The following is a 26,634-nucleotide window of genomic DNA, read 5'->3' as shown; positions in this document are numbered from 1 at the left end:
TTCAAGCTCTTGCGTCTGCCTTAGCTGGGGAGGTGACCAGTCATGCCTGAGCCCTGGGTCTATCAAAGGTGCACACTTGTTCCCCTCCCTTCCCCTCCCAGCTTGGAGATCTGGGCCAATGGACAGAACCTGGCTAAGCCTTAGTGTGTCAAACACAAGTAGTGAGAAGTCCTTTATAGGGATGTCATGAGGCTCAATGGAGTAGCGTGTGCTGGATCGCCGAATGGAGTAGTGTGTGCTGGATCGCCGAGGCCAGTCCCCCTTCTCACTACTTCCACCATACTCCACCATTTTGCATCACGAAAAATGACGGTGACATGCACACCCCACATGAGCTTTTTACGACTCAGAGTTAACATGACGTCATGCTGACAGCGTGCCCGACTGTGTTCTGCAGAAGGTATTGGACCGTGCAGTAGTCCTGTGGGCAGCAAGTGGCTTTAGGTGTCCTTTCTACTGCTCCACTTGGTCTGCCTGCTCAGGAAAACTATAGTTGTAAGTGAGCAATGGCGAGGTTAGCAGCAGTTCTCTATAAAATTTTTTAAGGAAGGAAAAAAAAGAGGAAGGGAGAGGAATAAAGAAATGAAGGAAGAAAAGACAGAGGGGAGAGAGGAAGGAAGGGGAGAATGGAGGGAGGGAGGAAGGCAGGCAGGAAGAAAGGAAGGCTGGTTTGGGTAACTTCCTATACGTTATAAAGCTAGTGATTGGCCCACACCAGTTGGGCGTTTTAGTCATGGAAACTGAGAATAGTTTTGCCCTGAATGAACTTTAGCAACAAAAGTCTTAAAAGGATTAACCTGTGCTCATAAGGACTCCCGCCTTCTTGTCTGACGTATAAAGTCTCTCTCCTACAAATGTGTCATAGGGCAGGAACAGGTCTGTCTCACTTCCTGCTGCATCTCCATTACCCCACAAGTAAAGTCTTTGAAAAACGCTTGCTGAGAGAGACAAATAAATAGCAATTAGGGCAAAAGGACACATCAGAAAAAAAGACAGTGAAAAAGATGAGCGAGTGGTTCTCTTTCGGTTCCAAATTGGAGATCTGGCTGTGGACATCTGTTCAGTGATTGTATCAGTCGTAAGTGCGACTAGTCTGCAGTAACAAATGGCCCTCCACTTTAGAATTACAAATAACAAACATTTATTTCTTGCTCATGCTTGGTGTCCATCGTGTTTCTGGTGGTGTGATCAGTGGGGTTGCTTTGGTTCTTATAATAACTCAAGAACTCAGCTGGAGGCCTTAGTCAATGGAGCACTGGCTTTTACACCGTTCATCTGGAACGAGTGTGCACCACCTCTGCTCACATTTTGTCAACCAAGACAAGTCACACGGCCATGCATGACATCAAGGGGAGCAGAGGAATGCAATTCCACCTTCCTTCTTGGCGGGGACCATTCTAGAACCAGTCAGTAAATAGCATCAATGAAAACCCCAGTGCTTAAGTATTCTTTATTTAGATGCACATACTTTATAACCAAATATTTTAGGGAAATACAGCTATCTGGCTTCTTTGCAGAGAACTGGGTGATCTGGCAGTGGTGACCATTGACACCAAGCTGTAGCTGTCCTTCAGAAGGAGCATGAGATCATGAGTTGTCACTGGCCCCACCTGGCACACTTCACTCACTTTGGTTTGGTGCCTGGCTCCTCCAAGCATTTGAGGTGCAGACTTCTGGGTGAAAAAAGATGAAAGCAGCCACTCCAGGCTTGCTTAGGCATTTTGTTCCCAACACCAGATGCACTTGTAATCTGTTCCCATCCCAGGAATGAGTAAGTTAATGCCCTCTAAGTGCCTTCCACAGACCAGGGATCCAGCGGTTGGCAACAGTGGGATTGTGTGAACCCACAAAGGGTGTATTTAAAGGATTCATGAAAGGGAAGGAGGGAGTGTGGGTATGTAGGAGGCACTGCAGAGCCCTGCCCTGCTGAGGGATGCCCAGGCTAGTGGGGGCGAAGCAGGCAGCTGCTTTCTTGGAGAGTCTGTTTGTCTTATCTGAGCTGCTACTCGATACACAATCCCTCTGGATTCCCAGCATCACTGTCTGGCAGAAGCATGGGGACCTTCCTGTGTGACCAGCAGATTGGTTTGCAATGAAGTTTTGATCTTCATTGTGACTTAACACCGGTAGGATGTGGAAGGTATCAGAATAGATTTGGTCCCAATGCAGCAACAAGGAAACCCCAAATTTCAGTGACTTCAAACAGCTAGAGGTTATTACTCTGCACCCTTCACTCACTCCATGTGTCACTCTTGGACCAGCAGCATGACTCTAGTCATCACAGTCACTCAGGCTCCTAGGATAAAGGATGAGCCACCATCTGACCTAGAGCAGAAGAGTTCTGATGGGCGTCCCAAGGTCAGCTAAGGTACTTACCATAAATGACACATTCCTTCCACTCTCTTCTCTGTCTGAAATAGTCATATGCCCCACCAAGAGTCAGGTAGCCAGGACATTCTGAGGCCAAGATAATTGGGGAAAAAAAAATTAGTGAATGTCCACTAAAAAATTAGTCCATAGAGGAGACTATTGTTTTTATAAATGTTATCTTATAAACATAGACCACTGGAAAGGCTTCAGTGCTGCTAATAATTCCATACGCCAACCTTCAGGGCCACAGGGCCTTTGCACTTGCTCTTCCCTTTGCCTGTGCTGTTTGGTTTGCTTCACCTCAGCTTATTGTCACTGTCATGCAGAGTCCTCTTTGGACCCTCTTTGTGGGACCCTCTAAATCCCCAGATCCACAGTGCATCATGTTTGAAAACCTCCCTTCCTCTTATCATTGTCCAGTATGGTCTTTTTAGAAGACGTTATGTTCAAGTTTGTATTTACTTCCTATCTTTGTTCAGTCTAGGATACAAACCATCAGAGCAGGCCCTTTGCTCTCCTTCACAGCTGTATCATTGCCATCTTGAACAGTGGACATCTCCAGTTGGCGCTCAATAAACTTGTGGGAAATATATGTATATGTCAAGTGAAATATCCATGACTGTCATGGGGGGAAGGTATCCTGTGTGCAGCTGGTACCCCTGTTCACCACCTCCTCACCCCGTTGCCGGGTAGGCACTGGGATCAGCCCCCTTCTGCAGAGAAGACGGAAACTCAAGAGGTAACATGACTTGCTTGAAGTCAGAACTTAGCGATGGCCAAGTCAAGATTTCTACCAGGGTTTTCCAAAGTCTACACCATTTCTACTGGGTGACACTGGCCCCACAGGGCAGTTATAGGGCCCCCTGGGGTATGGCATGGGGACAAATGGATGAGTACTCATTCATGAGCCTTGTTCTCAATAGAACACCACTGGGTTAGCCTAGGTTTTAGTGATTCCCCTTCATAATCTTTAATGTCTGATTTTGCTATCTAATATTTGCAGTGGGTTGAATGGTAGTCCCCAAATACATTCATGTCCTAATGCCAAAGAGCTCCATGGGGAAAGGGTCTTAGCAGACGTACTTCAAGTTACGATGTCAAAATGAGGTCATCCTGGGTTTCCCAGGTGGGCCCTGCACCCAGTGACAAGTGTCCTTATAAGAGACAGAAGAGAAGACACAGACACAGAGGAGAAAGACGTGAAAATGGTGGCAGTAGTTAGAGTTACATTGCCATAAGCCAAGGAAGGCAGCTACCAGATACCTGAAAGGCAAGAGAAGGTTCTTTGGGAGAGCTGTCAGACAAGTACAGAGCTGTTCACACCTGAATTTTTGGACTTCTGGCCTCTAGACCATAACAGAGTAATTTTTGCTATTGTGACATTTTGCTACAGCAACCACGGGAAACAGACACACAGCGCTCATACCTAGGACATTTTAAGTTGTGAATGAGCTGCTGCTTACTACATACGGGGTGAGGGGTGAGGGGTGGACTGAAACCTTCGGCACCCTGTGGAGACCCCTCCCCTGGGCCATTCCACCTTTGTCATACCCCCTCCCCCTTCCACAGCTCTCATCCATCCATGGTGGAGAATTCAAGTTCTCAGAGAACCAAATAATAATAGTGATGATGATGATGATGAAGGAGTAGAAGGAGGAGGAGGGGGAGGGAGAGAAGGAGAAGAAGTTGAAACTGTATCTTTGGGGTACCAGATTGGGTACCCAAGGTCCTCACCCATCTCCTTAGTTGGCCCAACCCATGTCTGACTTCATGTGCCTCTATCAGAGCCACAACTAACAATGAACTTGGCCTTTGCACACCATAAAGCCTTTGCTAACCTTCCCCAAAAGTTGGGATGCAGTCCTGCCCAAGTGTTTAGCTCCCTGAGTAGCATTTCAGAATACAAGTGACATCGAAGAGACTTTGTCAATGGAAATTGCTTCAAATGCCAGCCCTGCCACCCACCAAGTCTCAGTTTCCTCTTCTTGGAAATGGGCACGTTAACAACTTCACGAAGTTTAAATGATAAAGATGCAAGGCTTGGAGCAGAATGACGACACTTAATAACCCCAGCAATCGTTGGCTTGCAGGACCAACCTAGAATTATTGAAGAACTGCATAAACTCATCCAGTTCTGTGAAGTTGGGTACACTTGCTGTGCTGTGGGAACGCATAGCTAGGTGGAAACAGGGTGCACTCGGGAAGACGGGGCTGGGCACAGTGCCACTCCCCTTAAAATGCGGTTAGTTTGGGTTGACAGGTCCTGCTAACCAAAGGCTAAGAGCCTGGCTGAAATACCCCTAGTGGCCTCCAGTTTTGTTAGGAGTGGGAGAAAAAAAGCCTAGTTTGGTTTAAAAAAGGGGGGGGATGGGACTACACTTAGATCAAGCCCCACAAGGGGCACAGTAAGAGTAAAAAAAAAATAGTTCCACATTTCTGTTTAACAAACCAGATGGCAAGAAATGTAAAATCAAACCCATTACGAGAAGACAGAAAAAATACAGAGCAATGACCGTTTTCATCTACGCGTGGCATGATGTCAATGAAAATGTGAATTACAGTCCCCAAAAGGAAGATCTTTCACCAAGACATGTCTTTGGTTACACGGTTCAACATTCTTGTTTGGCCCCAACACCAGGAGAAAATTCATGTGACAAGTTAGTGTCTTGATCAGTCTTTGAAATGGAATGTCTGAACCCAAAAGCCGTCAAAAGGCCCTCTTCTCTCAGTCATTTAAAGAAACATACTAATTGGTGAATTGGTCTTTTCTCTGCATTCCAGCTGCCATCTGCCATCGTCCCTTGGAAAAGGATTTCTCTAGAATGTCCCCAACTGGGAGCAATGCTGTCAGTGCCCCTACTTCTCTTCTTTCCCTGGAGGTATGCATTCGGCATGTGTAAGGTCCATTTAGTGACTTTTTCTTAATAAAGTCCTCAACACATGGCAACCTCAATCCTAAGCATCCTTCTTCACTGTCCTGATTGGTCCATAAGTGACCCCTAAACCCAATTAACCTGCATTCCCATCCCTCATCCCCCCCACCCTGGGGACATCCCCCCTGGGCTCCCTGCATCTCCCCACTCCTCTTCCCTCCAGTCTGGGACGACCTCTCTGGAGAAACTCTCACCCCGCAATCACCGGTGCCCCCGCCAGCCAGCTCCGCCTGAATGATGGGGTGTGTTTTTCATTTGAAATGAGTTCACATCTGGGACTCACTTAACTTGATTTGGAAGTCCTGTGTTTCTGATCCAAAAACACATAACCAAACAAAAATTGTGAAAATAAGCCTGGTTTGTTCTTCTTCTGGTGGGGATAGATTTTATTTCCATACGATTCAGCTTGCAAGGAAGAGACAGAAGAGGAGAAAAGAAAGAGACAGCAGGGATGGGGGGAAGGTGGAATGGGGAGAGAGAGGGGGGAGAGAGAAGGAGAGAGGAAGAGAAAGAGAGAGGGAGAGAGGGAGGGAGACAGAAAGAGGAAAAGAAGGAGGGAGAGAGAGGAAAGGAGGGAGAGAGAGGGGGGAGGGAGAGAGAGAGGGAGAGAGAGGGGGAGGTGGAATGAGGTGAGAGAAGGATGAGAGGGAAAGAAAGAGAAAGGGAGAGAGGGAGAGAGGAGAAAGGGAGAGAGGGAGGAGGGAGGGAAGGAGGGAGAAAGAGAGAGATAGAGAGAAAGAGGGGAGGGAGAGAGAGGGAGGGGGGAGAGAGAAAGACAGAGAGAGAGACAGACAGACAGACAGAAAAATGAACACTGAGTGGACTTGGCTTCCTGACTGCCTGTTCGCGTTGGGTGACTGAGCTTTCCATCCAGACCTAGTTGAATTGTTCCACTTCCACCGAGACCAAGCTGGAGACAGGATAGAATCTCCCTCCAGGTTGCTGTTTCTTTGGGTTTCCTGCCCAGAAAAATGGCTCAGGCAGAAAGGGAGATATTAGAAACCACAAAGAAGCCAAATCCGCTCATGGAGTTGGAGTGGATGTGGCTGGCTTGAGTCACTGCACTGAAAAGTCACAACTTCATTCACTAGTACTATAGAGACTTTGAAGATATGTGGGCAGAGAAAATACGCAATGAACCCTTGCTCCTAAACTTCCTGACTTGGGCACATTGGTGATAGGCCCAATATTTAAAAATCCTAGCAAAAAAAATAAAATCAGATGTATGTGCAGGTGATGAATGTCTGCATATTAAAAATTTATATTTTCTACGAATTGTATATCATGATTTTTTTTAAAAATAGCTGAATCTACTACTTAAAACTTTATCTACTTTACAAATCCATGACTGATACCTATTCTTTAACTACAGTTTTTAATAGCTAAGTCTTCTACTTAAAATTTCTTCCAAAATCATAAAATTACATAGAATTTTCCAAAAATGAGTGATACATATTTTTAGTATAATTTTCTAAGTAAGTACTTTGAAAATTCTCCTTAAACTTTTTTTAAAAATCAAGTGATGTGCTGGGAACTGGTGGCTCACACCTGTAATCCCATCTACTCAGGAGGCAGAGATCAGGAGGATCAAGGTTCAAAGCCAGCATGGGCAAATAGTTCATGAGACCCTATTTTGAAAAAAAGACTAGCAGAGTGACTCAGGTGGTAGAGCTCCTGCCTCACAAATGTGAGGCCCTGAGTTCAAGCCCCAGTGCCATTAAAAAAAAAAATCAAGTGATATATAGGAGTGTTTTTGGTTTTGTTTTTGAGACAGGGTCTTACTATGTAGCTAAGGTTGATCTGGAACCTGAGATCCTCCCGCTTCAGCCTCCTGAGTGCTGGGATTGCAGGTATGAGATACCATATCTAGCAATGCAGTTTTTAAAGAAATTTGCAGTATAGATGCATCTTTTAGCCAACAGTTGAGTTTAACTTTTAATTTAAAAACAGCCACAATAAAACTACCAGAGGAAAACCATACATGTGAGAAAAAGAACACAGACATACACTCATATATGTAGCACTTTTGAATATAACCTGCCCAAACTGTGCATGTCAAAATCCCCACTTCCCAGAAAATCACAAAGAGCTTTGGTTATTATGTTTATGCACCGCTATGGTGCACAATTGATATCACATTTTATTGTCATAGAATAGGGAGGGAGACCGAAGGAAGTGGCAGCTTTTGGGCACATCTGAGTTCAAAATACATTACCATCAGTTACTCAGTCTGTGACCTTAGGAAATTTACTGTACCTCATATGTAATAACACTGTGTACTTCACACAGTCCTTTTGAAGATTAAGCAAGATAAGATAATACCTGGTGCTTGATGCATTTTTACAATATATTATTTCAGAATCAGGATTATGAATGAATGTGATGAAATAAAATAATTTACTTAAGCATCTAGAATTCCTTGAATTCAATAAACATTCAATCATTTTGTAGGTCCCTAGCCAAAGAACTAATCAACCCAGACATTCTTAAGTATATTAAGTGGAAAACAAGGGTTACGTCAACGGAAATAAGCCTATAATTAGAAGAGGAAATAGCAGAGTTTAAATCCCTTTACCAAAAGATCTGAATTTGACTTTTGTGGCAGAACCAAAATCTCAAACTGAGTTAGATCAGCTTTGGGAAGAGGGTCAAGCAGCATCAGATCACGAGGACTCCTCAAATGGTGGTGGTGCTTTTAGCTAGCATTTGTTAAGTGCTCAGCGGAGCCAGGCTTGTGCTGAGCTCCTGACCTGTACCAACTCACTTCATGCTCACAAGGGCTCCATGTGACAAGTGCTGTTCCCAGCCCCATTTACGGTGCAGGTACTTGAGTCTCAAAGGACCCCCACCACTTGCCTACTTTGCAGTAGGGCTGGAACCATCCAGACCTTTACTTCCTTCTATGTCTGCCAGAACAGATTCTGGCAGGACAACACCCTTTCCCCATGCATAAAAGATAAGAGATGCACTCAAATTGGCAACTGAAGGGTGAAATAAGAGAACCCAGTCTTGGGAGCCATTAAGGAAGAATTGGTTTGCAGCCCCTGGATGACCTCTTGCCTGACCCTGTGGCAATAGGAATGCTCCATATTGAATGCTGGCAAAAAATATCCAATAAGAAGCTTCCATACTGAATGGTGGCAAATTGGTCCAACAGGAAGGGTTTATACTCAATAGGAGTAAATGGGCCAGATTCATGCCTTTCAGTTCTCTCTGCCACAACTTGGTTTCTGAATTGTAGGTGTGTTAAAAGAAGAAGAAGAAGAAGAAGCCTGCTTACTTCAATTTAAATCATTGTTGACAAAAACTCAGAGTTACTGATTCTCCCAGGAAAATATTCATTCAATGAGCAGACCCTGGCCTGGCAAGGAAGACAGTAGTAAACATGGCTGTCTGGCTTCCTACTCTCAGGGAGTTTGCAGTCTAACGGGAGAGACACAAATTGAAAAAGAATTATGTAATTAAATACTGGACCAGTGCAACTGGAAGGGGAGTCATCGTTGGGCACAAAAGTATAAATTAGAGGAAATGAGTTTTAAATACAGGTACCCCTGAGGGTGGTTGGTGGCGTAACTTAAGAACATTCAGCTTCATGAGTTTGCCAGAGGGACATGAATTCAGTAGAGGCTGGACATTGAACTTGGGATTCTGATCTTCTCATGGCTCTGTGATAATGTTCTAGGATCCTCTCCTGGTACTGGGATATAAAACAGATTTCCATTCACAGTATTTCCAACTTATGGCAAGGTTATTGAGGTACAGCCCCATCCTAAAGGGAGGAACACCTGTATTTTACAACCAGGACAGTTTACCAGTGACTCAAACTGATCAGTGCTTGACTAACTTCTCCGCCCGTTCAGGGAGGGTAATAATTTAGTTGACAGGCGCCAAAAGAGTTTAAGTTTTTAAATTAAATGTTTTGAGGTGGTTGTAGAGTCACCAGTAGTGGTAAGAAATAATACATAGTGACACTGTACTGAATACCTTTCACCCAGTCCCCCGTCTCCACCACCACTGCCAACACCTGGTAAATTCACAGTACAGATTACATCCAGGGGATTTACGTTTGTATTGTTGTCTTTTCCCAGGGTACTGGGAGTTGAACCCAGAGCTGCCTGCATGCTCTGAGTTAGGCCAGGTCCCCAGCCCTTCTGTTTGCATTTTGCTTTTGACATGGGGTCTTGCTAACCTCTCCCAGCTGGCCTTGGTCTCTGTCTCCTGAGTAGCAGGGATTACAGCCGTGGGCTACCACACTCAGCTGAATTTAAGTATTTTTTAAAAATAAAATTGAAAATGAGATTTGAATATGCACATGGAACAAAAGTGAAAATTTACAAAAGAGGAGACAGGGAAAACCTGAGCCTCCTTCCGTCTTTGCTTTTCTGACACCTTGGTGTCCTCACTAGAGTCAAATGTTACAATTTTCTTGCCTTAGTTTCTCAAGCGCTTTATAAATTTTCAAACACCATAATTCTCCCTGTGTGTATTTTTTCCACCGTACGGTGAGAACATACTACACCACAACTATGGGACTGTGGAGCCGCTCAAGTGGTGGAGCACCTGCCTAGCAAGTGTGAGGCCCTGAGTTCAAATCCCAATACTGCCCCCCCAAAAAAAAACCCACCACTATGAAGCCTGTTTATTTTACTTAATATCTGGAAGAGGTGGTTTGTTTTGTTTTGGTTAAAAAAAAAAAAAAAAACCCCAAAACCTTCAAGATGAATTTGAATAAACTGGCAAAACAGGGTGGAAGGGCATTTTTGACCAAAGGAACCGCATGCGCTAAGGTTCAGAAAAGGCAGGACACTGATCCTTGAAGAAAGAAGAAGAGGAGGAGGAAGGTGGCTATGTGATCCCTGGTCCCCAGCCCAGGTCCTGACCTTGCTGACATTCTCCATGTGGCCCAGAGCCACCGTGTGGCTGGCGTGGCTGGCGTGTCCTCTGCTCACTCTACAGGCCTGCCTGATGAGGTGGAGGCAGACCTCCCTGGGTCTGGAGAAGGGAGCTCGCAGGGGGATCTCCAAGTCCCCAAACAGCCAAGGATGTGGAGAAAGAGGAACCCTTTGGACAGGAAGCCTTGACAGTGTTTTTCTGTGCCAGTTCACAAAAACAGCAAGATGGGAAAATGCACCATGATTACGACCCCTCAGTGCTTCCTAAAAGCCTCGCTCTGAACTTTTAAGTCTCCTCAGGTTTCAAACCCTCTCTTTCTCTTTTCCCCTGTTCTTTTTCCTCTATTTAAACTAATCTTAAAAAGCTATAAAAAGCCTCTGACACTATAAATTCCCCTGTAAACCCTGGTTTTATAGGTTTAATTGCCCTGATTTACAATGCTGCCTGGATCCTGAAACACTTCAGTCTTGCAGGACAAGTTCAAATTCATAGCAAGAGTCTGGGCCACCCCACAATGAGGGTTTGAACTCCAGGAACCCACAAGGCACCTGGTTCTGGTCTCGGCTGAACAATTTCTTTCTTCTCAGGCAGCTCTGAGTTTCCCTGGACCAAAATGAGCCTCGTTCCCTGATCAGGAAGTGGTTCCAGTCCCTGAAAGGCCCTGAACTCCCTCTAGCTGGAGAAAGAAAACTCCTATGAAAGCCACATCCATGACGCCATGCAAGGAGCCACTATGTATTGTGCTGAGTGCTGGTCACTGGGTAAAATGCATTGTTCTGTTCGTAATTTTTGCTGCAACCCTGCAGGTTGTGGGTATTGTTGTCAGAATTATCAAAAGGGAAGATGTCTTGGCTCCAGTATGGAAGCTGTGACTCACACAGTCAGAACAGGACTTTGGAAAGAAGGGGCAGTCCTCTCCTTGGACAAAATTTAAAGGACACTAAAACAGAACCCTCAGTAATCGAGGTAAACAACATTTTAAAGACATTTTAAAACTCTCTACTTGACACATAGCTTCATATCTAAAATACACATAGAATGCATGTGACCAGTAAATCATATTTTAATGCAAAATTTGAACACAATCAAATCTGGCAAACTATGGCCTGCAGCTCCCTCTTCCCCCCTTTAATTTTATAAATAAAGTTTTATTGTAACAAGGGCCATGATTAGTGGGAGACAAACAAGGCCGAGGAACACAAGTGCAGGGCTGGATCTTGCCCTTATTGGTTCATTTTGTTGTTGGATCTGCAGTTTTGTTCCTTCCGCCATTTTGTATCTCATGTGGAAGGTTCCAGAGCTCGGACCTCAGTTCTGAATTGGCCGAGGATTCAGCCCTGGCCCTCATCTGACAGCTCCTTTCCTCCAACCACACTGGGTGATTTTCTGGTTCCTCCACATGGTGCTCCCGACTGCCTCTGGGTCTTTGCACAACTCAGTCCTTTGACCTCCAGTGCCTTTCCTCTTGGCTTCCTCCTTCTTATTCCTCCTGATGCATCTTGGGAAGTCCTTTCAGAAAGTCTCAGGGGCCTGTGCACATTGAGATGGATTTGCATTTTTAGGTGTCATAGTTTTGGGTTAACATCTGCCTTTCCTACCAGCCCGTAAGTTCCAAGGGGTAGGTCTGGGGTCAGTCAAGGTTGTCCTCCACCACCTCATCATCAGTGAGCATTAGAACCCAATGGACACTCAGTAATGCTTGTTAACTGACAAAGTGACTCCAAAGCCTCTTCTATTGATGTTAGCCTCCAGGGCCTGCAAGACTCCCAGATGCAAATCATGAAGGCAATGATTTCAAAGGGCCTCCGACATTCTGGAGGTTTCTGATACCATCTGGGGCCCAGTTGAGAGAGGACACAGTAGATTGGACTTTGGCCAAGGCCCGGGGGGTTCCATGGATCCTTGAGATGAGATGCATTCTTACTGACCACTGAGCCAAGGAAATGGGAGCAGGTTTTTCATCTCAGACAAGAGATCAGAATCTCTGACAACACCAAAGATTATCTGCTTGCCTTCATTACCATCCGCCTGCGACTTGGGGGCCAAGAAAAAGGTATCAACTTTACCAAACTCACGGGAGTCACTTTCCAACTACCCAGTGTCTGATTCGACTTTGAGAACAAGGGTGATGTCATTGTCAGGAATTAAAAAGCATCAAAATGCCACCACATTCCTGGCTGGAAAGCCACTAAGCCCTGAGTATTTAACGACACTTCAAGATGGAGTCTCCCAGGCTGCCAACCTTCCTTGTGGGCTGAGGTTTATAAAGCCTTATCTGCAAAGTGAGTTTATGAAAGTAACATTGTGCTGTGATAACACAGGGTGACACATTTCTAGGCTGCACCTGGGTGACCCACTGCTGTCATCCTGCCCTGTCCAAATTTCAGTCAGTAAAACAAAGAAAAGCTCCCAACTGGGCCCTTGGTGTGGAAGGAGGAGGAAGGACGATGGGGACCCAAGCCTTTCTAAGATCTTCTGAGAGACTGGTTCATTTAACTTCAGTTCCCCTTCATCTTTCCACCACCGCAGAGTTTGGGGAGAGATTTATAAGGAAAAAGTCTATAGTCTCTTTTGTTTTGATGTTTTGTGTTTTTTTTTTTTTTGAATCAGAGTCTCTGTGGCCCAAGGTGGCCTCAAATTCATGATCCCTCTGCTTCTGCCTCCCAAGTGCTGGGATTACAGGTGTGTACTACCATACCTAGCTCAGTCATTCCTTATAAGGATAAAATTCATCATTCTTTTAGAGCTGAGGCCCCATTCTATCCAAACCTAGAATACCTTTTGCCTTTTTAAAACTACCAGGGGGCCTCCCACAGACTCCCTTACAGAATAAGGCCAGAATGGCACCCGGGACCCTCGTGCTCCAACCCTGTGATCAGTGTGTGGCTTTCAGCGGTCGGCAGACTCGGGTTCAGTTCTGGTCACACCATCGGTTGGCTGAGCAGCGTGGGTCAGGTAACTTCAAGTACCCAACAGGCATGGGGATGCCGATTGTACCTAGCGGTGGTGTTCACGGTTTTATTTCATGCCGAGGGCAGGGGGTGGCCCTGAGTTGGCATTTTAGACATATTTCCCCCTGTTTTCACCCTTTTGACTGTGTTCTTCCCTTACAGCCTGCGATGTCCGCCCCGGCAACTCCATTCCCACCCAAGAGTCTGGCCCAATCTGCTCTTCAAGGCCTGGTTCCCAGGCTGCTGGGAGGAATAAGCAAAGTGGGATCATTTATTTGCACACCTGGCATGCATCGGGAGCTTAATAGATGGTTTTCTGAAATTCTGACTCTGAAACAAAAAACGTCCTAGGAGAAATTGTACCCCGGTCCTCACACAGTGTCTATTTGGGAATTCTGCAGTGAATTCCCTAGAAAAAACACAAGATCAAGTGCAAATGCAGGCGCAGCCTTGGTAACTAATCCTGCAAATGCATGAGGCTGTGCCTTCTCCCTTGAACCTCAGGGTCCCCTTCTCTATACCTTGATACAAAGCTGGGGTCAACTTTTAAATTGTGGGACATGACACAGGGCAAGAGAACATTGCAAAGTTGGTCAGGTAAGAGGCAGGGAAATCGAGAAGCAAGAAAAATCTAGAAAATCCCATCATTTTACAAGATGGCTAAGATTTAACACACATGTATGTTGAATGAATAATTGATTGTCCTCAGAGTCGTCTCTGGACTTTCTCTTCATCTCCAAAGCTGGTGGATAGATTTGTTCATTGACTCTGTCAGTCTGTCCTTTCCTGGTGCAAGTTGTAGCTTCTTCCAGATACCATCCCAAGAGCATGGGAGCGTTTGTGTCCTGTTCACTGTGGTGAACTCCACACATCCCACGGCACCCAGTGTATATATAAATGGCTGACATTTTTTTTCGCTCAGTAGTTACTAAATTGAATATTCAATGTTTTGCCACCAACTTATGCTGGCATCTTCCATGACAAGACTCTGGCTTTCTGTTACATTCTCTTGTCGTTCCATGCTCTGACAAATCAAATCTTCCGATTATCACATCTCAAGTCCAGAATTTATTGGCTGAAAAGTGAACTGAACTTATCGTGTTTTCTGTCTACAAAAACTTCTTTGTGCTCTTATCTCTTAATTTTATTAATAGTTCATGCATCTGGGTTCCTTTTGTTAACTTAGATTTGATCCACCTGGTTGCAGGAGTTTATCATTTATGGGAAGGATGAATCTGATTTCTTTCTGTTCAAGAACAAGGGGAAGAGATAGTGACAGGAGGCCACATTGAAGCAATGTTTTGGGGAGTGTGTGTGTGTCCCCTATTTTTCTTTTTGAATTTCATAGAGTTATTTTCCTGCAAAACCCTGACTATCTGGCCAGGTGGTATCAGGGAGGTGGTAGAGCTTGGCCAGGACACTTGGAATTCATTCATTTGCTCACTGACTCATTTTCCCATTCAGCCACTCTGGACAGGACCTGGAGTGGACTCTGGGCTACGGTGAACCATGCATGTATCGCCTGTCCTCTCAGAGCTGCATCCATGGGAAGTCAGACAGTTAAACAAGTAATGACAATCATCATGAGTGGGTGGCAGGGGACCCTGGTGGCCATTGGGTGACAGGAAGTGTACACATACTTTCTACAATTCTCTGACTTTTGTTTTCTCACCTGTTCAATGGGGAGTCACCATGGTTTGTGTCCCCTTGAGTTGCTAGGAGGATTTAAAGAGGGATTTTTGTGTGTTTGTTTGCAGGGTTTTTTTTGTTTGTGTGGGGTTTTTTTTTGTGGCAATGGAGTTGAACTCAGGACTTCATGCTTGCTAGGCAGGTGCTCTACCACTGGAGCCACTCTACCAGCTCTTCTTTCATTAGTTATTTTTTGGATAGGGTCTCATCTCATGTTTTTGCCTAGGGCTGGCCTTGGACCATGATCCTACATATGCCTCCCTAGTAGCTGGAATTATAGAGAAGCACCACCACACCTGACTCATTGATTGAAATGGTGTCTTACTGTTTGCCTGGGCTGGCCTTGAACCATGATCCTCCTGAGCTCTGCCTACTAAGTAGTTGAATTACAGGTCTGAGCCCAGCCTATTCAAGTGCCAAGCACTTAGAATAGTGCTCAGTATAGTGACCTGCTGGTTCACTTAATTTATGAAATCTCCCCATTTTTCCCATGAGTAAACTGAGACTCAGAGCACAGAGGTCATTGGACTTGAGTCCCAAAGGCATCTAGGAACTGAAGAAATTGGGCACCTTGGATTCTGACTTCTTCACCTCCGACTGGTGAAAAACTACTACAGAGCTCTCCAGCCACTGTTGGAAAGTCTGACCTCTTGGGGAGGAGGAAGAGGAGTGAAACTACACAAGTCAAGTTCAAAACCAGCTCTGTTCCCCCTTCTTCCCCGTAACTCTCTCAACTTTGAAAAACCAAAAGAGCTATTTTCCAATAATAGGCTTTCTTCTGTGATTTCTGGATTCAAGGTAGACAAGAAATAGGAGAGAGATGAATGGTTCAGAATCCTTAAACACGGTCTTTTGGCTTGTGGTTTGGGGTGGATTTAACAGCTGTGAGTGAGACCTCAGCCCCACGCCAGCCCTGAATCCTCTGTGCACTTTGGCAAAACCCCAAGTACAATTTATCTGAAAACCCAAAGAGTCCTTCTCTCCTACTGCCAACTGGGACCCAAGCAATGGAAATATGGAGAGTGCTGCTAATCCTCTGCCCATCCCACCATGGCTACTGTGCAAATAAACAAAATGATAAAAAACAAATGAGGAGCCCTTTTGATGCTTTCTGCTCACAGACACAACAAAATGACCACACCAAAAAAAAAACCAAACCCTACTCTCTGGAGATGGAGAACTCTAACTCCCAATTCTGAAATGCCAGACTGTATTTATATATATATATAGAGAGAGAGAGAGAGAGAGAGAGAGAGAGAAAGAGAGAGAGAGAGAGAGAGAGAGAGAGAGAGGATAGTTTAGCCTATCCTCTAAGTATCCCCAACTTACATCTCTATGGCAGAATATTGAATTTCTTACTACTAAAGCAACCTTTAAAAATGCTTGAGTTTCAAAAGAAAGGCAGAAATGAGTGAACTCAACCAGAGAAAGAAAATAAACAGCACAGAAAAAAAATGATAGGAAAGAAATATCCTCACCAGTCAGTCACTCTGGGTGAGAGGAGTCTTGGTGATTGCTTTATTAGTGATCAAGTTGATTAATTCCCCTTCTTAGCCCCCTTCCTATCCCAGAGGAAACCCCTACAGTGACACAATTGTCCCAACTCTAAAGCAAAGCCATGGTGGTCACTTTACCCAGGAAGTGGTTCAGGTCAGGAAGAACTTCCGGTTGAGCCTGGTTGAAATTCTGGTTGCATCCTCACGCTGAAGGACATATTGCGTGCTAACGACGTGAGTTATGTCACTAGTATTTTCCAGAATACATTCCACAGATCACAAATCCTGGGACACATTCCCTCGAAACGGGCAATATATTGAGGAATTTGGAAATGATGCAATAAGCCAGACTGCCTGCCGTCTCCCCCTCTGGAAGACACACCACACATCTTGCTGATGGAGGGAAGGCTCTGAGAAGTCCTGCATGAGAGCTTATTTTCTTTGTGGAGCCCAATATTTCACTTATTTATTTATTTTGATCACACACTTTTTTTTTTTTTTTCCTGGAACACCAATTACCTTTTCTGGAGACTGGAATTGGGGATAAGAACAATGAGAAGTAAACTTGTTAGAGTATACAGATGACCACAGTCCTCCTTTCACAGCATCTGTGCTCTGGATAATAGGAATTTCAACTCCTCCCATCAAGAATTTGAATCAGTTTCCCTATTTGAATGTAGGCTAGCCTTGTGGTTTGCTTTGGCCAACAGGATAGAGCAAAAGATGAATGGGAGTTGTGAGTCTAGGCTTCAAAAGCCTTGCACACTTGGATTTTCTCTTGGAACTCCACCACCACCACGAGAACAACCCCAAAGAAGGGTGCAAGACCATGCATGTGAAGGACTGGCAAGATGCAGCTGAGGTGCCCTGGATCTGCCCCTGCTCCTCCAGTCAACACCACAGCTGCCTGCAAAAGCACAAGGGAGTCCAGCCAACTTTATGGTAGGAATTGCTTTGAATTAGAATAAGTTATACTTTTTTTAAAAAAAATAAACATTCTGCATTTTTAGGACTTGACTATGCACAAGAAATATCTTGCAATTAAGAAGAAAAGATTCTGATACAACTGTGTTCGCCAACCAAGCCAAGACAGAAAAGTAAGTCTTAAAAACACGTGGACCAGTTGACTTACCTGTGCTTTGCCAAGGAGAGTAAAACCTGGTTCCTACTTTTGACTATGCACCAGGCTGCCTTCTCAACTCTCACCTAATCCAGTAGGCTCCTTGCTTCTTTCCAGTTTCTTAAAAGCAATCATCTCTCTCCCCAGATGGTGAATTTACTTGGTAGCTTCATGGAATGGGAGAAAGTAGCAAGAACAGATGAAGGACAAGGGCAGTGGGCTAGACTAGGGGCTGGGAGTGGGAGAGGAGACTTTCCAGGCACGAGGGAAGCAGGGGTGAGCCAGCCTGTTGCAGGAAGTGAGATCTGGAAGACAGTGTGTTAAAAGCAAAGGAACTTGAGACAGAACCACTGCCCATGAAGTCAATCCTGCACGCAGCCCTGCCATCTTATAAAAGGGTTTTTATTTGTCCTTTTTTTTTTGTGAGAGTCTTGGGAGGGAACCATTAAAGGAACAGACCCAGGGCAGATCTGGGGACATGTGTGTGCCTGTGTGCGTGCTTGTCTGGCCTCCCTCTAGCCCCCACCCCCACTTTTTACAAGGGCCCACTGGGTTGCAAGGTTAAAGCCAGAGGGGACCAATTGGTGGTTTGGGGCTTTTTTACAAAGTGCAAAGGATCAAAGTAATTAGCACAGGGCGAGAGAGCAGGCCTGCCAGAGAAAGAAGCCAGCCCCCAGCGCCTGCCTTCTGCACACGCTCCTCTGCTAATGCCTCCCGGCTGCCCCAGAAGCCACCTCCCTGGTCAAGGGCTGGGAAGCCTCAGGTCGCTCTATTCCCAGTCCCAGCATCTCTTCCTTCCCTCCCTCCTTTCCTTCCTGGATCCCTCCCTCCCTCCCTTCCTTCCTCCTCTCTCTCTCCCTCCGTCCCTGTCCCTTTCTTCTTTCCTTCCTCTCTCTCTTCCTCCTCCTTCCACCCTTCTTCCCTCCCTCCCTCCCTCCTTCCTTCCTTCCTTCCTTTCTTCTTCCTTCCTTCCTTCCTCTCTTCCTCCTTCCCTTCCTTTCTCCCCCTACACTTTCTTTCTGATTCTGCCCAGAACAATGTCTCAGTTTGGCACCAATGAAATTTGCTAGGAAGAATAATGATCCCCAAAGATGCCATGTACCTGTGACTTTGTGAGTATGTCAAATACATTGCCTTCCTTGGTAAAAAGGATTTTGCATTTTCAGGTCCCGGATTATCCAGGTGGGACCCATCTGATCACATATGTCCCTAAGATGGGAGAACCTGTTGGGCTACAGAGAACCAGAAAGCTGTCTGTGTGCGGATCAAATGACCTGGTGCTGGTCCCGGGAGGTCAGGGGCCATGTGCAAGAACCAGAGAGAGACCGCCTGGGGGTAAGAGTGGCCCCCAGATGACAACCAGCAAGGAAATGGAGACCTCAGTCATACAACAGTGTGGACCTGAATTCTGCCAACACCTGAGTGAACAAGAAAACAGTTTTCCCCAGGGCTTCTGGGAAGGAACAGACAAGATTCTGGCTTATAGATCTGTAATACGAGATGTTGTAAATGGCTAAGTTTGTGGTAATTAACACCCCCTCCATTACAAAGTCAGAGTAAGAGAGAGACCTTTAGCTCACAGTTTCAGGAAGGCTGTGACACCCAACTAAGATTACTATTATTGTAGGGTTTTGTGACTATTGTTTGTCGATTGTTACATTTCTATTGGTGGTAAGTGGTAATGGTTTTCAACTTATAGTAATTTCAGTTTTCTTCTTTTGAATATATTTATTTTGGTAAAGAAAAATAAATTACATTTAAGAATATTAGTAAATGATCACACAGATTTTATGAGTTGATAAGTGGTACTTAAATGTCTATAATTTGGGAATCGCTGGCCTAGAGTTTTCTGAAGGACCCTTGGGGTTCAGAAAACTCATGGAGTACTCTGCATATCATTTGCATACATTTTCATTCATTATACTGAGCCAGGCACACGAGGGCCAATGACAGGCAAGGCAATATGGCCCCTGTGGTCTCTCATTGGCTATGCTAAGAGATTGCTCATTTCTCAGCTGGTCAGTGGTGTGTAGTTGCCAACCAGGTAGCTTCAGAGCACAGAGGGTAACAGCTCTGACTTGGAATGGCCCTGTAACAATGGCATGGAGCAAATACCTCACTCTGAGCCTCAGTTTCCTCATCTGTAAGAAGGAGCCATAAGAGGGTGCTCCCTGCGATGGAGTGGATTAGGCAAGGTTCCCTTCATGAAGAGGACAGCAGTGAACCACGCAATCCCTGTGGTCTTCCTGGGGCCAGCCTCCAGCCTGCGTGCTGCTTGCTGGGTTGGATGATGTGCCTGCAGGCCTGGGCAGACAGTCTCCAGGCACGCCAGGCCTGGGCTGGTCTCTGTCACCCTGACATGCAGAGGAAAGCAGAGAGAAAGGAATCCCACAGAGTCCTGTAAGGCTGGGTGGCCTGGCCGGCCTGCAGACCCACTCCCTCTGCAGACACTCCGGCTTTATTCAAGAATGGGGCTGAAGGGAGGGGACGCCTGGGCTGGGAACAGAGCGACACGAGGCTTCCCAGCTCTGAACAGGGACGGCTGCTGAGGCAGGCAGGCAGAGGGCAAAGAGGACAAAGGAAGGACCTCTCTATTTCTGCTGCCTGGCTGCACTTGAAAATGTGGCTTTGGGGATCAGATAGACTTAGGTGGCTTCGGCCAGTTACCAGCTGTGTAGCTTTGGATAAGTGCACGCCCCTCTCTGATAAGGACCGGAGTTGACGTTTCTTAAACCTGGCCTCTTTTCCTAACACCTCACAAGCATTTAATAATTTAATCTTCATTGCAGATCTACCAGGGAGACTTGCTTATTATTCCCATTTTACACATACAAAATTGAGGCCCAGAGAAGTTACTCAACTTGCCAAAGCCACACAGTGAATGTATGACAGATCCAGGATTCAAACCAAAGCAATCTAGATCTAGATATACACTTTGCAATATTTGGCATACCAGATCTATGCATATATTATGTTCTTACTGTCTACCTTCTTTGCCCTGCCCCAAACCTCAACCATTAATATGCTCTTAATATACCTCCCCCCTTGCCTCCACCCCTCTGTTCAGGAGGCCTATTCCTTCCAGACCAAAATCTTGGACAAAAATCATAGGTCGAGTTTGTTTCTACTGTCATTTGTGACCCTATGAGACAGCCACAGCCCCTCTCTGACCTGCATTCCCTGACACAGTGGCAGGAGCAGCGGCCACTTAAGGGTAAACTTGCAGAAGTCCTTGGGAGTTTTTATTCCTGCTGGATTTACAGAATCTTCAGCTTAAAGGCAGACCTCACTCTGCTAGGCTCCTGGGCTGATATGTGGTCTTAAAAGAAATCCAGTGGACCCCAAGGAGGAGGCTATGGACAGGAGATGCAGGGCAGACAGCCAAAGGGGCTACTGTCCCCAGAGCTGGCTTTGCCCTCTGGGAGGGAACAGCCAGGCAGTGGCAGAGGCTTCAAGCCTAGCCCGAGATCACCTATGGGTTAATCAGCGTTGGAAGAGAGCACCAGGGGCATTTTCCTCCCTGTGCATCTGTCCCTTCCACCTGAGACTCCATCCTGGGGCTTCCCAGCCCCTCACTGTATAAGAAAAGCAATGGAACCAGATGCTGGTGGCTCACGCCTATAATCCTAGCTACTCAGGAGCCAGAGATCAGGATTGCAGCTCGAAGCCAGCCTGGGCAAACAGTTCATGAGAACCTGTGTCGAAAATAACCAATACACAAAAGGGCTGGAGGTGTGGCTCAAGTGATAGAGCGCCTGCCTATCAAGTGTGAAGCCCTGAGTTCAAACCCCAGTCCCACCAAAAAACAAGAAAAGTAGTGGATGAGGAGAGGCAACATGGGGGGGTGTGAAGGTTGAGTTGGGGGTAATTGGGCTGTATTTAGTCTCCAGCCTCCATTTTTCTCACCTGGAAAATGGGGATGCTCACACATAGCCCAGGGTTCCAGGAGATTCTGATGCTCTGTGATTTGGTTGGCTGGGTATCCTCCTCCCTCCCCTCCTTTGAGTCTGGTTTCCTGGAACCACCCAGGCTTTGCTCTGTGGCTTTTCTCAAGGCCTAGACTCCTCTCTTTCTCAGGATGTCTTAATGCTGTCCTCCATGGCTGGACTCTACCTGTGGGCACCCTGCTCCCCTCTCCTCCTTCCTCCCAGGGTCCTCAGAACGAGGGCATCTCCCCACATTTCCCATGTCCAGTCTTTGCCCACTCTGGGCCTTCCACCTGGAATGTTCCTCCTTCCTGGCTGGTGCCTGCCTCAATTCAAAGCTTTGCTAGGCCTTCTAGGCATTGATGAAAAATACCTTTTCTTTCGAGAAACTTCTCTTTCGTTCTGTCCTTCCCCTGCCTTCATAGCACCTGCTTGGGTACCAATGAATAATCACTAGGACCATGGACACCATCAGGTACTAAGTGCTCTGAGTGTTTATTATTAAATGGTGGCGTGGGTGTATGGCCACTTTGTCCCTGTGCTCTTGCAACTTCTCTGACTCTCTGATCTGGACTCCACCATAGGAATCTCTTTGGCCAATGGGACTTTGGCGAGCAGTAGGATAAGAGGTTGGAGAAGGCACTCAAGCATTTCCACACACTCTCTTAGACCCCTGAGACTGCCACAGAACATGCTGGGCCGGCTTGCTGGAGGACATAGTGGTTTTTATCTCCAGATCAGCCACAGTACAATGTGAAGGCAAGCCCATTTGCACTGACCAGAAGAACTGTACAGCACACCCAGGCAAGGGCAGCAGAAATACCCAGCTGACTTCAGGACTCAGGAGTGATAGCACAGTTAGGTCTTAGGACTGTTTGTTATGCAGCATTAGCTAGCTGATACAAACAGCACCACCTTTATTATTACTAAGTACTTTCTGTGTATCAGAAAACCCCATGAAACATCCGAATGATAAATATTGTATCATTTGGTCTTCACCTGAGTTAGGAGACCAGTCCCGTTATAAAGCTGTGACTAAATTGACTCAGTATTGGCTTTCCTGTGGCCTTCTCCTGGCTCTTCTGCTTTCCAGCTGTGATATCTTGGGCAAGTTTCTTTCATTATTTGTGTGAGTGTGTGTGACTCAGTTTCCAAAGCTATAAAAATAAAGATGACAACAGTTATGACAATTATTGGCTTGTTTTATCAGATTCATTTAACATTTGTAAATTGGAAGACTTACACGTAGTAATAAAATGTCAGCATACTGTTTTTTCTTTTTCTTCTGTTTCCTGGTTGCCTGGCAACCAGGAGTTTTCATACTTGACCCCTCCATATAGATGGAGGGTGCTTCCAGACCCAGCCATATTGAGCGACTCTGTGTGCCCCATACCATGTCTTGCCCAGAGACTGAAAAGCTGCTTTGATCCACTCAGTGAGAAATTAAACTTGGACTTGGTGTCCTCAGCAAAGCAAGAGACTGAGTGGACACACAGGGCGGGTATGATAGACCCACCTGGAAATAGCTAGAGTAGGGGGACCTTCAGTTAGACTCAGAAAGGACTTCCCGCAAGGCTGGAGAAACTGCAGATGTTCCTGTGTCCCTCAGACAAACATGTCCTGCCTTTCTCTAGCACTCACTGAGCGAGTTTATACATTCTCAAGTAGCCATAATTCTGTCTGGAGACAAGGGGGCGGTGGTAAGAGCAGTGACCTCCTCATGCCCCTGCCGCCCCAGAAATCCTTCTGAGGATCCAGGCAAATGCAGACAGCCCGCTCCCTTCTCCTGTTTTTCTGTGCAGCTGTCTCTGTATTTCAGAGTTCACGTCTCTGCCAGGGACTCTATTTTGGGATTTGTGGGAACCGGCTGGTTTCACAAATGGGAAGTTCTAGAAATCTCAGCAAGTTGTGCCCCTGGCCTCCTGGCCTACTCTGAGGGCAGGGGACAGTCACAGAGATTCCAGCAGGAGCAGGCTAGAGGGTGCCTTTTCCCATAGAGCCCCTCCATCTCGTGCCAAGTGGGCACCGATCCAGGCTGCTGCCCGGCCCTGCTGGCCAGGCTGGGCTGCTCAGGCCATTTCTCCACAAGTCCACAAGCTGGGCTTTGATGAAAGCTGACACCCAATCGCCACCACATCCCCAGTCTCTTCCGCATGGAGGGAAGTGGGAAGTGGCAAGAGAAAGGCCGGTGCTGACACGCTGGGCCTCTCGGGCCAAGGACTGAGGGCCATGGCTGGGTCTACAGGGAGGTGGGCAGTTTGCAATCAGGCACATGGGTTTGTGTCTGTGTGTCCATCTGGATCCTGAAGGTCCATGCTGGCACTGTGCACGGCTGTCCCCAGGACATGCTGGTGAAAGGGCCAACCCTGTGTTGTCATGGAGAGGATCGTGAGTGTGTTGATTTTACAGTGTGTGTGTGTGTTAGACTTATATATCTGTTTTCATCAATTCTGGAAGCCGTTATCTTTACACTCTTTTTTTTGTTTTTGGTTGTACTGAGGTTTGAACTCAGGACCTCGTGCTTGTTAAGGCAGGCGCTCTACCGCTTGAACCACTCCACCAGCCCTTCTGTGTGTGTGTGTGTGTGTGTGTGTGTGTGTGTGTGTGTGGTGTTTTTTGAGATAGATTCTCAAAAACTATTTGCCCAGGACTGACTTCAAACTTCAGTCCTCCTGATCTCTGCCTCTTGAGTAACTGAGATTACAGGAGTGAGATACTGTCTCCCGGCTATGTTTAACATTTGATTTCACCCAGTTTGCCTCAGTAAATTTCTTCATTGTTTAAAAGCAATGTGATTTCTTTCACAGAAAGCAACATATATGCCATATGAATTTATATAGAAACTGGAGATCAGAGATGTCATGCACATATATTTGATTAAATACTAACAAATACAAGAAAGAAAATATACTATAATTGCAAAGAACAGATGACAATGATACATAATTTATACAAATGCTGATATATGAACCCACTTCCCAGACATAACCATTGTTAATAGGTTTTACATTTTTTCTAGTCTTTTCCTGTTCGACAGATGTCCTAAAATGTAAACTCCATGAGAGCAAGAATGGTGTCAGTATTAGTCACCACTGAACACTTCATAGCAGACACTCATACAGAGGCACATACAGGCATGCATCCTGTGTGCACTCATTATTACATTTTACAATGTATTTTAGAAACCTTCCCCCTGACTACAAGTCAGTTCTCCAGGCTCCTATGCTCACTTTCTTTTGTGGGAAAACCATAGATAATTTAAACATCTTCCATTGTTGGAGTTTTACATCATTTATACTCATTGCAAACAAAACTGCAAAAAGCATTCTTTTAGCCCAAGATGAATGCAAATTTCTTTGTAGGAATGAAGAGAAGCGACCACCAGGTCAAAGGGTGATCATGTGTTGATAGCTTTTGTGTTTTCTGGGTTGTTCTGAGGATTGAGAGCCTGCTAGGGAAGTAGGTTACCACTTGAACCATGTCCTAGTTCTATTTGGTTTGGTTTATTTTTCAGATAGACTCTTGTTAACTTTGCCCCACCTGGTCTCGAACTTGACATCCTCCTGCCCCCATCTCCACTCGCGGAGTAGCTGGGATTATAGGTGTAGGCCACCATACCTGGAGTGCTGATGGTTTTTGATAACAATGCTTGGCACACAATAGGTACACAGTCAGTCATTGTTGATCACAAGAACTGATGGTTGGGACAGACACCTCCTGCTCTATCTACCTGCTCCTGGCCAACCAGATCTCAGCTGAAGTTGGGGGACTTGGGAAAGAAGGCAGAACTGGAAACATAACCCTCACCTCCCCACTCTAATTCTGTGCAGAGGACACTTAGCCTCTGGGAGTCATGCTCCTCCCCAGGCACCTGCCCTAGAGCTCTATCCTGCAGGAAGGACAGACCACCGAGCTCTAGGTGTGGCACCATGGCTCCCACCACCACCTATCCAAAGCCCTGATGTGTGACATTGATTTCTGGGGTGACGGAAAAGCTGGGACGATTCATATCCAGTTTCCCATCCATGATTCATTCATTGATCTCCACTGACACTAAAATATCCACTAGGGACAGCAGGACAGGAAGGACCTTGGCTAGGACAAGTGGGCGAGTGACTCATGGTTGAGACTCAGATTCTGGCCTGAGGATGAAAATTCCAGGAAGAAGATAGGGTGGCCCAGGGACATTCTGGAGCCTGAGAACCCCACTGGGCTCTGGACCAGAGGGAGGTGGTGTCGACCAGACCCAGACCTGAGAAGATAGCACCAAATGGAGCCACCTTCCGGGACCCCCTCCTGAAGTGTCCCTATCACTTAGGGTTATATCACACTACTGTTTCCCTTGTTTGTTATCAGGCATTATTTTACACACAGTAAAATTCCCCAGTTTTAATTGTCCCCTGCATGGACTGTGGTACTCGTCACCTCACCAGCACAATGGGAGAGAGAGATAGTCCTGTCATTATCCTGAAAGGCCTTCCTTTCCCTCACCCCCGGCCCAGGCAACTCCCAATCTTCTCTCTGTCCACACAAATTTGCTCTTTTCTAGAATTGCATAAAAACGAAACCACACAGTGCACAGTCTCTTGGGTTGGGCTTTTTCCACTTACCGTGGTGTTTTGGAGACGTGTTCATGCAGTTAGGGGTAGAGTTAGGCCATGGGTCTGCTCCGTGGAGTTGCTAAGTGGATTTCCACAGAAGGATACATACCATCGTTTACTCATTCACCCGCTGATGGCACAGAGAGGTGACAAATCTTTCCAAATCCACACAGCTCCCAGGCACAGGAGCTGAACATGGGACCAGCTCTGAATGCACAGTCCAAATGGGGTGGTATCAGGGAATCCGTCAGCCCCAGCTGTGGAGGTGATGGGGGACCTGATCCAGTCACTTTCCTCTACTGGCTTCGTGCTGGGGAAAAGGTTTTTCTGCTCTCCTCACTGGGCCAACAGCCTATCGTCTTCTACGTGAGGCTGGAGGGGCCAAGAGGGATCAGGTATCTTCCCCAGTGTCGAGCAGCCTGTGAGTGACAGAGTCAGAATCTGAACCCTGATCTCATTCTCCATTTGTGTTTCACACCCCACTTTCTGCCATGTGCCATCTGCTTCCAACAAAGGAATGATCCCTGCTGCATCCCTGGCCTTGCCACCCTAGCCCTCCCTGCTAACCTTTGGATGGACACGAGTCAGTTCTCAGAGTTCCTCACTGGAGGACAGAGGCCATCGGTAGCCGGGCAAATGACAGACGATGTGTCCT

The 26,634-nt window shown here is 46.2% G+C and overlaps 1 long non-coding RNA gene across 1 annotated transcript; it reads right to left on the bottom strand.

Moving 5' to 3' along the window:
- Positions 1–1,467: 1,467 nt before the first annotated feature.
- On the bottom strand, positions 1,468–26,332 carry LOC109700128 (uncharacterized). The gene is made up of 3 exons (XR_002213678.2): positions 25,989–26,332; positions 2,377–2,457; positions 1,468–1,673 (listed from the first exon to the last, which is right to left on the bottom strand). It is a non-coding gene; the product is annotated as an uncharacterized lncRNA (long non-coding RNA).
- Between the last annotated feature and the right edge of the window lie 302 nt (positions 26,333–26,634).

The sequence above is a fragment of the Castor canadensis genome, chromosome 18 (assembly GCF_047511655.1).
Source record: "Castor canadensis chromosome 18, mCasCan1.hap1v2, whole genome shotgun sequence".
Classification (NCBI taxonomy): Eukaryota; Metazoa; Chordata; class Mammalia; order Rodentia; family Castoridae; genus Castor; species Castor canadensis.
The sequence above is the reverse complement of the archived record's forward strand: the minus strand, read 5'-3'. Positions and strand labels throughout refer to the sequence as shown.